Source organism: Panthera onca, chromosome C2, assembly GCF_046562875.1.
Source record: "Panthera onca isolate mPanOnc1 chromosome C2, mPanOnc1 haplotype 2, whole genome shotgun sequence".
Lineage (NCBI taxonomy): Eukaryota > Metazoa > Chordata > Mammalia > Carnivora > Felidae > Panthera > Panthera onca.
Genome location: NC_138347.1, coordinates 57609237 through 57623009, shown reverse-complemented (window position 1 = coordinate 57623009; position 13773 = coordinate 57609237). Strand labels below are relative to the sequence as shown.

The 13773-nt window shown below is 38.8% G+C and overlaps 1 protein-coding gene and 2 pseudogenes across 1 annotated transcript in view; 1 reads left to right on the top strand and 2 right to left on the bottom strand.

Moving 5' to 3' along the window:
* Nucleotides 1-933: 933 nt before the first annotated feature.
* On the bottom strand, nt 934-1579 carry LOC132682757 (high mobility group protein B1 pseudogene; annotated as a pseudogene).
* Nucleotides 1580-1857: 278 nt separating this feature from the next.
* Nucleotides 1858-3246, bottom strand: LOC132684312 (cytosolic acyl coenzyme A thioester hydrolase pseudogene; annotated as a pseudogene).
* Nucleotides 3247-9601: 6355 nt separating this feature from the next.
* Nucleotides 9602-13773, top strand: part of LOC132683744 (uncharacterized protein NECTIN3-AS1-like) — a 67252-nt gene continuing 63080 nt past the window's right edge. Inside the window, exon 1 of the mRNA XM_060640081.3 lies at nt 9602-9754. The gene's annotated coding sequence lies outside the window, so the exon portion shown is untranslated. The remainder of the gene's footprint in view (nt 9755-13773) is intronic.

Here is a 13773-nt window from a genome sequence, read left to right as displayed (position 1 = left end):
CACTTAAACTTAAAATCTCCAATGGCTCCAAATAACCTTCATAATAAATGTCAAACTCTTAATCTTGGCATTCAAAATTCTTATTATTTGATTTATGTCTACCTCTCCATCATTAAATGTCTTACAGTTCTGCCACCTTAACCCATTGTAGTGACAAAACAACTTCTTTGAGTTCTTAAAATTCTCCATGCTCTTCCCTTTTCTCTAGCTGGCTAACTTCTCTTTATCTTTAGAAATCACCTGTTTTGGGGAAACTTCTCCCAACCCCTCTCCCAAAGCACACATCCTGGCTTTGAATTAGGTGCTCCATTTCTGAGCTCTTACAATACCTTGTGGCTATCTATGACTATAGCATAGTTATTATAAAGTTGCTTTATAAGTTTAATTCTCTTGTCTATCTCTCATATCATAGTGTAAGTTCATCAAGAAAAGGAGTTTTCCTCTCATCGAGGTACCCAATAAATGCTTATTGAAAGAACGAATAGAGCATGATCCATTACTCACAGAGAGGACCATAGATCATTAAAAATATTTTATTTTTTAATTAAAAATTGTATTTACTTAGAAGCATTCAGAATGTCAACAAAACAGCTACAACTTTTTTTTTTTGCCATTACAGAGTAGTATTCAGTTAACAGAACAATAATTATTTCACATAAGCTGCATCAGAGACAACTGAAGATGAAAAAACTACCATCCCCATATATAACTAATTTGTGCTGTGCACTAACAAGAACCTGCTTTAAATTCCCATGCCAATTTACAACCTGCATACTGTACCAGGCAAGGTTAGTGACTTTTGACAATACTACCAGGACAGGGCTATCTAAAGACACATTCCACAGTGTGTTAGCTATACAAAAAAAAAAAAAAAAAAAGACACGGTACAACTTAAAAAACAAATCTTACATAGCCTTACATTTTAATTTTTTTTTTCTTTAAAAGGAGCTGTGCACAGGGGGGTTAAATGCTTTATAGACAAGAAAAAAAAAACTGCTCTAGAACCAACTTATTCACCATCATTGTCTTCATCTTCCTGGTCCTCCTCCTTTTTCTTCTTTTTTTTTGCTTTTTTTGGCTTGACAACTCCCTTTGTAGCCTCAGGCTTTTCTTTAGCTCAGTATGCAGCAATATCCTTAGCCTTCTTTTCATAAGGCTGCTCATCATCTGCGGCAGAGTTATTCCACATCTCTCCCAGTTTCTTTGCAACATCACCAATGGATAGGCCAGAGTGTTCTCCTTTGATTTGGGGGCAATACTCAGAACAAAACAAGAAAAAGGCTGAAGGAAATCTCTTGGGAGCAATGGGATCCTTAAACTTCTTTTTTGTTTCCCCTTTAGGGGGGATATAAGTTTTCATTTCTCTTTCATAATGGGCCTTGTCCGCCTTTGCCATGTCTTCAAATTTTCCTTTCTCTTTAGCAGACCTGGTCTTGCACCTCTCTGAGCACTTCTCAAAAAACTCTCAGAAGCCAACTGGAGCATCTGGGTGCTTCTTGTGCTCCTCTAGGCAAGTTTGCACAAAGAATGCATACGATGACATTTTGCCTGTTGGCTTCTTAGGATCTCCTTTGCCCATATTAAGTTATTTTCCTTAGGGAGGCACAGAGTCACCTAGTGCTGGTCTGGCTCTCACTTGTCCCATTGCTGTCTCTGTGGAGTTAAATGTACTGCAATGGGTGTAAGAGTGGGAGCCAAATGCAACCTCCAAAAAGATTTTAAATTATATTTCATGTGCTCTATTTAAGAAGGCATGAAAGTACATAATATGGCTTAAAAATGCTATCATAGAGGTATATCATGTCCAAAATGCTTAACATTTTTTACATGATGCGCATCCTCAGAAAGGCAGAAAACTTGTTACTTGAAGTAAAACAAGTTTGAAGGTTTGTTATGATTCATTATTAGCTCCGTGTTTTTAATAACAATGCAAACAGCCATTTGTTCCCCCCAGCCAAACAGCAGGTTTATTAGTGATGCTGGATTCTGTACACATTGTGCAGCGTGCACGCAAGCATTCCGTCGGGAGTCTCTCCGGCGGGAGGGACGACACTGGAGTGGTATAAATGAAGCTTTGGTGTGCAGGTTTTCAGGAGAGAGCACAGGTTAACACTGCAAGACGAACGCTTCACACAACACCAGCTCACAACGTGGATTGGGTTTTTGGCCAAGGGGGTAAATTTGAAGGGACTAGACACTGGGGCCACCGCAGACCCGACTTGGGACCGGGCGCCTAGGGCTGGGGCTCTGTCGGGCCCTGTCGTTTTGCCTTCATCTGCAGGTACTGCCCTTTGCCTTGCTCAAAACGCTTCTTCTCGTCCCTGGTCTCGGGCACGAGCTGGGGTACCAGCAGTGACTTGTTCTCCTGGCTCAGGCACATGTAGGTGAAGAAGGCACTGGCAGCCCGGTAGTGCTTCTGTGAGTTGTCCATCACGGGGTTGGCGTCCACCAACACCTCGATTTTCACGGACCTGTTGCTCGTGAATGTCATGTGCCCAGAGATGGTAATGATGCACTCTTTTCTGAGCTTGTCGTGTAAGTTAATGGCGTCCACAGACGCAGTGACTATGTTGGTCTTGCAGTGGTGTGTGGCCACAATCCTGGCCATCTCGTCCACGAGCTTCATGGTGACATCTCCATGCATAAAGCCGTGCAGGGTGCAGTCGGAAGGCCCCACCGGGTGGATCAAGCTGGACTGGCTGTAGCTGACCGTGTCCGGCTCTGGGTTCAGGACAGGCTGGATGACATCTCCCTTCCTCTACTTGGTCTGCATGCGCTCCAGCTTCTGGGTCTTGTACCGCTTCCGGCCCTCCTACTCCTGCTCCAGTCGGGGATACATGACTGGAGGCACCTCCAGGACCTCCAGGACCTTGTCCACATTCTTCAGTGACAGGGGCACGTACCACAGGGTGGCCTTGTTGGTCAGCTTTTTAGTACCTGTGAGGATGTTTTCAGACATCACGTTGACCTGGACTTTCATGGAATGCTTGGGGGTGGAGGTGATACCTGCGTATAAGTGCACCATCTCGCGGATGCACAAGGGCGACAGAAGTCGGTGCGCTCCATCCGGGCCAGGGCGGCCACGCGGCTGTTACAGTCCCGGGTGCTGACAATGGCCCCTGCCTCCTCCCTCACCTTCAGGATGGTTCCACTGTGGACACTGCCAGCCACACTGACACCATCCGGCCGCGTGATGGGGCAGACCTAGATGGAGGACTAGATGGTCTCCGCGGCAGGACCCGACATGCTGGCCCCGTTGGCGAACAGCTGAAGGAGAACCCAGGTGTCTGGCAGGCCTGGCGCGGAATGAACGACCCCGGGCGGCGCCCTGGAGGGGGAGGGCCAAAGACGCCATTTTTTAATATACAGAATAAAAGAAAACAAGATAACCTATCAGACACAATTCCAAAATACTGGCTACGTTTCTCCTGAAGAAGTCTGTCAAAATGTCTTTTCACCTAAATGTACCCCTTAAAGACAGGCAGGTTCCTGGCTTTTTGACCAGGGACTAGCAAGTCCTGACCCACTGACTGCTACTTCTGTTGTAGAAGTTAGTAATAGTCTCCATTTGTTACTTGCCATGACCTGGTGCCTTTACTCCTGTCAACAAATGAAGAAGTGAACTGCTTCTTCGGTAGAACTGCTTAGAGGTAGCAGACCAGTATTTAACCTCAGGCCCGTGTGACTAAAGTCTGAAAGTAAACGACCTGGATACCAGACTCTTTCTGTTTTCATGCTGTAGACTGTGGTTAACCTCGACACTAGCCTACTTTTGGTGATAACCATGGATCATAAACACAGAACTTAATGTCAGTATTGTTGCTAGCTGTTTTAGAACAAAGCCTTCTGAATGGCGAATAAAACCTCCATATATATTTCTGTTTTCTTATCTGTAACATTTTATTGATAATCATTCCTTACGGGAAGAGTAAAAATTCTCTGTAATAAAAGGAATGTCTGGAATTTGTAAAATATCATAAGACATTTAGAACAAAAATAAATGTCTTATAAATTCGTTTGAGTTGCTTGAAGAAATGTGTAATATTAAGGCAAATTATTAGTGGTTGAAATGTATTTTTCACAAATCCCACCAGTTGTTTTAAGTGCAATCTCACGGTAACAGTTTGTTCAGCCAAGATTAACATAAGCCAATATACACATTTGTAGAAAAATTCAACCCAATTACTTTGAGAAACACTGACATATTTTAGATTAAAATGCCAAAAACTGGAAATTTCTTAATAATTAGTTTCAAAAATGACATTTTTTGGAGAAAAACTGTCCTTAAAAACACCTCCATGCACTTATGTTACATCTACTATGCCACATATTGAGTTACATAAGTGGGTAAAATAAGAAAAGCAACTAATCTCAATAGTTATAGCTCATGTTTTTTTCTAGTTGACATATGAGGCGAGTTGCCTTAAAGGTCATTAGTCATGTGCTCTTGCAGATAAATCTCACAACTGATGCTGTTTAACTTGGCAGGACTATAAAATATTAGAAAGCTGTTATTGAAATTCTGGAAGTTTTTGTCAAGTCCTAAAACTTCAAAAATTGAAACTATTACAAAGATTGTTCATGCTTTTATTTTGTAAAATCAAACTATAGCATCTCCTGGCTTTTTTTTTTTTTTTACCTCCTCAAATACAGCTACAAGCATATCTTTCCTGGTTTAGGGAAACACATGTATCCATACGTACCAATTCAATAGGTTTATGTGATTTTTATTGGGACTTTGGGAGAATGGGGAGAAAGCTATCAGAAATACACCTATTATATTATTTTGTATACAGAAGATTAAGGACAATATAAGACACTGTAGAGCTGAATGAGCAAGTAACAGAACACTTCAGATAAGAATACTAGGCAGGGACTAGCTAAAATTATTATAATTTCAGATGCTGTCTGCATGAAAAATGTAAACCAGTTATTACAGTAAATCAGTTAGAGCATTTCAGGAGTTATGTATGCTGATGAGTAGGAGAAGGAACTTTAGGAGTAGATCAACAGAGCAAATAGACTTTAACCATCAGTGTAAAACATGTACTGGAATTTGGACTTCTTATTCCATCACAACTTGGTATAATCTTTAAGACATGTAGCTCTTAAGTTCCCTTAGCCTGTGACACAATCTCTCTTCTTCTTAAATACTCAGGAGAAGGGTATTCTGTTGATCAAGATCAAGGTCACATATCACTTAATCCTTCATCTAAATGACCACATTACTTCTTGTCTATACCATTAATTTTTACTGCCTTGTGGCTATTGCTGAACTATTACCTCAAAATGCAATTGAATTCTTACAATTTTTAGGGCAGACACCAAATCCTTTACTGCTTGATATACTCCCCTATGACTAGCATTGTAGATGCACTTTAAAATTCACTGAAACCTGTCAGGTAAACATGGCTGATTGAACAAATGTGTTCATCTCTCCACTTTCTCCCAAATTTCCAGCAAAATTACAGGAAGGAATAAAAAAGGTACTGATTTATACAATACAAGATAATGAGAATGGGAGAGAAGACAGCAGTGGACTAGAAAGATAAAAATTGGGGAAATATAGCAAGTGCATGGAAGAAACATTTAATAGTGTAGGGGAGGATGAATCTTAAAAGCAAGCAAAGGGAGGTAACAAAGTGCAAACCTATTCATTTGTCAAACAGTGGAAAGGCTCAGGCATTAGAGGTAACAATTAATCAGAGGAGGGGTATTATGGTCTGAATGTCTGTGTCCCCACTCCCCAAATTCATCTGTTGAAATCCTAACCCCCAAGGTCATGGTATTAGGAGGCAGGGCCTCTGGGAGGTGATCAAATCATGAGGGTGAAACTGTAATGAATGGGATTAGTGCCCTTATGAAAAAGGCCCTAGAAATTCCTTTGTCTCTTCCACCATGTGAGGATACAATGAGAAGTCTGCAACCTGCATCCTGCAATCTGGAAGAGGACTGTTACCAGAATCCAACCATGCTGGTACTCAGCCTCCAGAACCCATGCTGGTGCCCAGCCTCCGGAACTGTGAGCAATACATTTCTGCTGTTAATAAGCCACTCAGTCTATGGTATTTTGTTATATAGCCTGAGTGATGAGGAGTAATGGAGACTAAAAACTAATGAATTGGGTTAAGATACAAATTAGGATTAGACAGTCATCTAGGTACCCCCCTTACCCCATGCAGCATATGCCCACCCTGATGCCACCTCCAGAGGAAATGAAAGGTACTATACATAAGGTACTCTACATAAGGTACTCTATACATCCTGACAAATGTCTTCCTTGTTATCCCTGACCCATTTGGCTCATCCCCCCACCAACAACTCCTCCAGCAACTCTCAGTTGGTGCTCTGCATTTAACTCTCCTATGTTTTGTCCCCCTCCTTGTTTTTTATATTATTTTTGCTTCCCTTCCCTGTGTTCATCTTTTTTGTGTCTGAAAGTCCTCATATGAGTGAAGTCATGTGATATCTGTCTTTCTCTAACTAATTTTGCTTACCATAATACCCTCTAGTTCCATCCACATAGTTGCAAAGGGCAAGATTTCATTCTTTTTGATTGCCAAGCAATACTCCATTGTGTGTGTGTATATATATATATATATATATATATATATATATATATATACCACTTCTTTATCCATTCATCCATTGATGGACATTTGGGCTCTTTCCATACTTTGGCTCTTGTTGATAGCACTACTGTAAATATTGGGGTCCATGTGCCCCTTTGAAACAGCACACCTGTATCCCTTGGATAAATACCTAGTAGTGCAATTGCTGGGTCATAGGGTAGTTCAATTTTTAATTTTTTGAGGAACTTCCATACTGTTTTCCAGAGTGGCTGCACCAGTTTGCATTCCCACCAGCAGTGCAAAAGAGATCCTCTTTCTCCGCATCCTCGCCAACATCTGTTGTTGCTTGAGTTGTTAACGTTAGCCATTCTGACTGGTGTGAGATAGTATCTCATTGTGGTTTTAATTTGTGTTTGCCTGATGATGACTGATGTTGAGCATTTTCTCATGTGTCTTTTAGCCATCTGGATGTCTTCTTTGGAGAAGTGTCTGTTCATGTCTTTTGCCCATTTTTTCAGTGGATTATTTGTTTTTTGGGTGTTGAGTTTGATAAGTTCTTCATAGATTTTGGATACTAACCCTTTATCTGATATGTCATTTGCAAATATCTTCTCCCATTCCTTTGGTTTGCTGATTGTTTCCTTTGGTGTGCAGAAGCTTTTATTTTGATGAGGTCCCAATAGTTCATTTTTGCTTTTGTTTCCCTTGCCTCTGGAGACATATGGAGTAAGAAGTTGCTGTGGCTGAGGTCAAATAGGTTTTTGTCTGCTTTCTCCTCTGGGATTTTGATGGCTTCCTGTCTTACATTTAGGTTTTTCATCCATTTAAGTTTATTTTTGTATGGTGTAAGAAAGTGGTCCAGGTTCATTTTTCTGCATGTTGCTGTCCAGTTTTCCCAGCACCACTTGCTGAAGAGACTACCTTTATTCCATTGGATATTCTTTCCTGCTCTGTCAAAGATTAGTTGGCCACATGTATTTGTGGGTCCATTTCTGGGTTCTCTATTCTGTTTCATTGATCTGAGTGTCTGGTTTTGTGCCAATACCACACTGTTGTGATGATTACAGCTTTGTAATACATCTTAAGTCTGGGATTGTGATGCCTCCATCTTTTGTTTTCTTTTTCAAGATTGCTTTGGCTATTTGGGGTCTTTTCTGGTTCCATACAAATTTTAGGATTGATTGTCTGTGAAGAATGCTAGTGTTATTTTGATAGAGATTGCATTGAATGTATAGATTGCTTTGCATAGTATCAACACTTTAATAATATTTGTTCTTCCAATCCATGAGCATGGAATATTTTTCCTTTTTTTGTGTGTGTCTTCTTCAATTTCTTTCATAAGCTTTCTATAGTTTTCAGTGTCCAGATTTTTCACCTCTTTTGTTAGGTTTATTCCTAGGTTGTATGGTTTTTGGTACACAGTAGTTTTAATGTTTAAATAATAAATGATCCCAAACGAAAGTATACGAAAGTAAAAGAAAATGGGAAGAAAAATTCATAACAAAATAATACAAGACCATGTCCACGAATGAAGGCTATGAATCTCCAGATTGAAAGTGACTTTCAAGAGACCTGGATAATTAGCTAAAAGAAAAATAAGATAGTAACAAGTAAGATACACTCAGACCAAAGTATTGCCTCATGAAATTCAGATCACCAAGATCATGAGAAAATTCTAAAAGTCTCCACAAAAGAAAACAAACAGGTAACTTACAAATTATTGGGAGTAAGAATAACATCAGATTTTCAACAGCCATCTGAAGGAGGAATATCTTGAAAACTGTGATGAAAATGATTTTCAACCCTCACGGTTTGTCCATAAACAAATTATAAAGAAGTTGAGAGAACAATAGGGTGTCACTTTCAAGCAAGTAAGGTCTAAAAACGTTTCCTTCCCATTCTCTAAGTTTTAGGTAGTTACTCTAAAATGAGGAGTTAATTCTAGCAAAAGAGGAAGCCATGGAATCTGGAAAGAGCAGATCTAACACTAGAGAGAGTTGAAGGCGGTTCCCCAGATGATGGCCAATGCAAGTGCCAGGATCAGAGGCGTACAGCGAGCTTGGAGAGCAACAAGTTAAGACGGGTTAGAGTGACTTCAGGAAAAGCAGAGACCTGACAGGTATCTTGAAAAAAAGAGGCGTAAGCATGTGGACAAGTGAAATAGCAACTGTTGGAAGCGGTGGGAAAAATTAGCAATGGGTAATAAAGAAAACTTAGAAGTGTTTAAAAAAAAGAAATTGTTAATTCTAGGGGAAAATGAAATTTGATTTTGTTTCTAAGGTGTATACACACTGTAGGCAAATGAAATTTGGTTAAAAAAGGTAATAGCACGTGGTCTGCCGAAAACATTAATGGAGATACTAAATACTGACTTAATAAAAAGTTTTTGATATTTTTTTATTTTGTGGGATGGGGAAAGAAAAAGCAGGGTAAGACTGCCAGTGTCTCCCTATATGAGGAAGTTAAGAACTAATGTCTAAAGTGATAAATCAATACATAACATATTAGAAAAAGAGCGCCAATGTTGTAAGTGACTGTTTTTGGTAGCAGGATAGGTTGGAAACAGGGAGTCGTTTCCATTTCAAGACTTTAAACTCTTTGTACATTACTGCAATAAATATGAAAATTAACAGTTGCTTTTTGGATATTGGGAGTTACCTTATTTCCACTGAGAAGGGTCAGTTGATTTTACCTTGGTGCCTAAAGAGTCCAAAATGTATGTACCTACCCCTCCTGGTACACCAAAGGAGGGGTGAGAGAAAATGAGAGCAACCTTTCTCCCTTCATCCTGAAATGTTGCCTAGAGTGGAAACTGGAGGCTTCCGTAGTACCTGCTACTGTGATCGGAAAGATCGGGCCAGAGGCCCCAACTTCCGCCAGATACTCTCGGTAAAGGCAGCGCTGATATTACCAGAAGTAAGGCTTAGGACTCTTGTGGGGAGGAATCCTTACATCCTGGTCCTCTAATTTCTCAGAGGAAGCGTTTCTTCTTAATACTTCCGTTATTCTGTACCCGCCCTCCTCATTGGCTCCTCCCCCAGAAAGAAGGAAGGAATTCATTTTATTGGTGGATTTGAGGGAGGGGAGGAACCGGACATGCCCTGTTCTGCTCCATTTTCATCTTGAGAGTGCTGGCTCCCGAGGGTGTGCGGAGGGAGGCTTGCTCCTCCAGGCTTTGCCAGGTAGAGTGTCTTTCACGGGGAGGCTCTTGAATATTCAAGTCTGGCTGGTTATCCAGTGCTGCTGGTAACTGTGTGGGGTTAGTCTGCCCAAGCCTGCAGTTCACAGTTAGGAAGTCCGTTGTTGCCCTGTACCTTCACTCAAGCTTTCAGTAGTAGTAAAGGTAATGCTTTGGTTCCATTAGCCAACTATCTTGTCCTTAGTTGTTATTTATGGGGCTGAATCTAACTCACCATTAACTCTGTCAGGTATCTATCTGGCTATTGTTCCTTTGGTTTCTTAGTTCTGTAGGATTTTCTGTGGTCAACTTAGTGGCAGTGTATAAATACAATTTACATAAATTATAAATTTATTAACCTTATATCAAATTATTCTTTGCATTATTGGTGTAAAGTCAATTACATAATGAGCAAATGAAGATATTAAGTTAAATTTCCTTTATTTGCAAGTTACCCACGTTGAAAATATAAAAGTTATCAACTGAAATACAGAATAACATTTTGTTTCTCTCCTGGGAAAACATGGAAGTTAGGAATATGAGGACGCATTAAAGTGAAATGTTGATGAAAATGATGTATACTTTCCTATTGTATCCCAAGAGAGTGAGTTCAACTCACATTAGGAAATCGACTTTTATAACATATGTGCTTTGTAACATAAAATCATTGAGTATTTTCTATGTGCCAGGCAATATTTTAATGCTAGGGATACAATAGTCAACAAAACAGGCAAAACCCCTACCCTTTTGGAAACTTCCTCCTTTCCTCTCTCCCTTCCTTCCTTTCCTTCTTCTTTCTATCCTTCCTTCTTGCCTGCCTTTCTCTGTTTTTTTCTTTCTCTCTTTTCCTTCCTTCCTTCCTTCCTTCCTTCCTTCCTTCCTTCCTTCTTCCTCCCCTTCCTCCCTCTCTCCCTTTTCCTTTCCTTGCCTTTCCTTGCCTTGCCTTTCCTTTCCTTTCCTTTCCTTTCCTTTCCTTTCCTTTCCTTTCCTCTCCTTTCCTCTCTTCTCCTCCCCTTCCTTCCTTCCTTCCTTTCCTTTCTTTATTTGCTTTATTGAGGTATAATTGCCAAATGAAATTACTTTCTCATGGGCAAGACAGATGATGAACCATAAATAGGTCAAACATATAGTATGTTAGAAAGCAATAAGTGTTATGGAGAAAAAATAAATAAGATGTTTGAATATGGAGTGTTGAGGCTGCACATTAGAATTGCAGTTTTAAAATAGTGCATCATTTAGTAAGGACCTGAAGGCAGTTGAGGCAACAAATTATATTCTTGTCATCTTCCAACATGCTATTTATATTACTAAGGGAGAAGAGGTCAAAGATCTGAGCTGCTGGATACTCCAACAGTAAGTATGGGAGATAAAGTGAAGGAAGGTGAAGAAGAAACAGCAAAGCAGTTTGCAGGAAATGATTTGAGAGGCCTGTTACTTATCTGAGCAAGAGCAAATAGAGGGAGGCTCAGGAAGACTTAAGGTGTTAACTGAACTTGGCATTAGAGAATAAGCAGCACATTGATGGGCAGAGTATTTTAGATGGGTAAAAATGAACATAAAGGCAGTGACAGGCATATGAAAGAAAATCATATTTGGAGTTTGATGAGTATTTTATTTGAGTGTTCCTGGAAAGAGGGTTGGCTGGGGTATGGGCTGGGAGCAAGGTTTGTTGGGGGGAGTTAAAAGATGAAAATTGGAAGTTGAAAAGATGGCTGTCTTTAAAGAGCTGGGTATGATTACAGATCATAAGTGATTACAGATTATGAACAGATTAATAGGAAATCTTACAGATTAATATGAAATCATATTACATATGATTACAGATTATAAGTGAACTTTATAATGGAGACAACAATTACCAAATGCCAAAGTCAAGTAATGATGTTTTAGTAATATTACTCTGGCGACCTTCTCATTTTCAATGGGGTAAGGTTGGAGGTAAGAAATTGACTTTGTGCATGACTATATCCAAATTTGTTGTAGTTTGGGATAGGCACTTGACCTCCTAATTCCTTGACCTCTAATTCCTCTCCTCAGTTTATCTAAATTCCATTCACTTTTTAAGGCCTAGTTTGAATTCCATGTGTTCTGTGTGGTTTTTAAAAGGTTGTTCATTCCAATTTCTACTGATCTCTCCTCTCTATGATTTATATTATTGAAAAGAAACCTTTTTCTTTTTTAATTTTCACTATGGTTGCACTTTTTCTCATTGTTGTTATTGAAGAATTTTAAAGCCAGGGACATGTATTTTCATTTCTTTATATTGCTTTCCAACATGTTGTAGTATGCTTGACAGTCTATTTTATTAATGATTTATCCTCATGATGTTCATGAAGTCAGGTCACATGCTGGCTAGAACTTTTTCATGGGCTCTATACCACATAGATAATAATGTCAAGCCTGTTGAGTGCCTTCAACCTGCATTTATAGTTTTCTTTCTTATCATTCTGTACCATTTCCATGGTTTAAATAGTTAGGCTTTGGAAAGATAGACATTCAACCAGACGGGTCATGCCCCCATCTCCTAAGCTGTAAGCCTCTTCCTTCGAATGTTATCATTTTGGTTCTGATATCTGAGATACTCGGATTTTTTTAAAACACTTTAATTGATATATAATTTTGAGATCATAAAATTCATCCTTTTAAAGTGTGCAGTTCAAGGAATTTTAGTATATTCACAGAATTGTGTCACCCTACAATATTTGCTTGCAGAATACTTGTATTGCACTAAAAGAAACCCTGTGTCTTTAGTTACTACCCACTCCTTCCCCTTCTAATTCCTGGCAGTTAACTAGTCTACTTTTGTCTCTATGGATTAGCTATTCTGGACACTTCATATAAATGAAATAATACAGTATGTGGTATTTTCTGTGTGGCTTCCTTCACATGGCATAGTCTTTTTAAGATTTATTCCTGTTGCAGTACTTATCAGTCACTTTAATGGCTGAATAGTATTCCATTGCATGGATATACCACATTTGTTTGTCTATTTATTAACTGATAAACATTTGGATCGTTTCAACTTTGTGATGATTTTGAATAATGCTGTTTGTGAACATTTGTGTATAAGTTATTTCATGGACATATGTTATCATTTTTCTTTGTTATGTAACTTGGAGTGGAATTGCTGGGTTCTAGGGCAACCATATCTTTAACCTTTTGAGGAACAGTTCTCCAAAATGACTGTACCCTTTTATAATTCTACCAGCAATGTATGAGGGTTACAATTTCTCCACATTCTTGATAACACTTGTTATGATCTGTTTTTTTAATTTTATTATTTTAGGCATCTTCGTGGATATGAGGTGGTATTGTTGCAGTTTTGATTTGACTTTCCCTGGTGGCTAATGATACTGGGTATTTTCTCATGTATTTATTGGTTATTTACATATACATATATGTGTATATTTAAAGACATGTCTATTCAGATCCTTTGCCTATTTTTCAATTGAGTTGTTTGTATTTTCATTACTGAGTTGTAAGATTTCTTTTTGTATTTTAATACAAATCCCTTATTAGATATATGATCTACAAATATTTTCTCTAATTCTTTGGGTTGTGTTACCATTTTTTTGATGCTGTCATTTAAAATATAAGAGTTTTTAATTTTGATGAAGTCTAATTTATTTAGTTTTTCTTTGTTGTTCATGTTTTTGTTGTCAGTATTTACGAAATGCTTCCTTAGCCAAGATCACAAAGTTTTATTTCCATTTTCTTCTAAGAGTCTTACAGTTTTAGCTCATACATTTAGGTCTATGCTCAGTTTCAAGTTAATTTTTGTATATGGTGCGAGATAGAGATCCAAGTTAATTTCCTTTATGTGGATATCCAGCTGTCCTAGCACCATTTGTTGAAAAGATTGTTCTTTTCCTATTACATTGTCTTAGCACCGTTTTCCAAAATCAATTGATCACATAAACATATGGTTTTGTTTTGTTTGGCTTATATGTCTGTCTTGAAGCGAGTATGACAGTCTTGATCACTATAGCTTGGTAGTACGTTCTGAAATCTGGGACTTTCAAG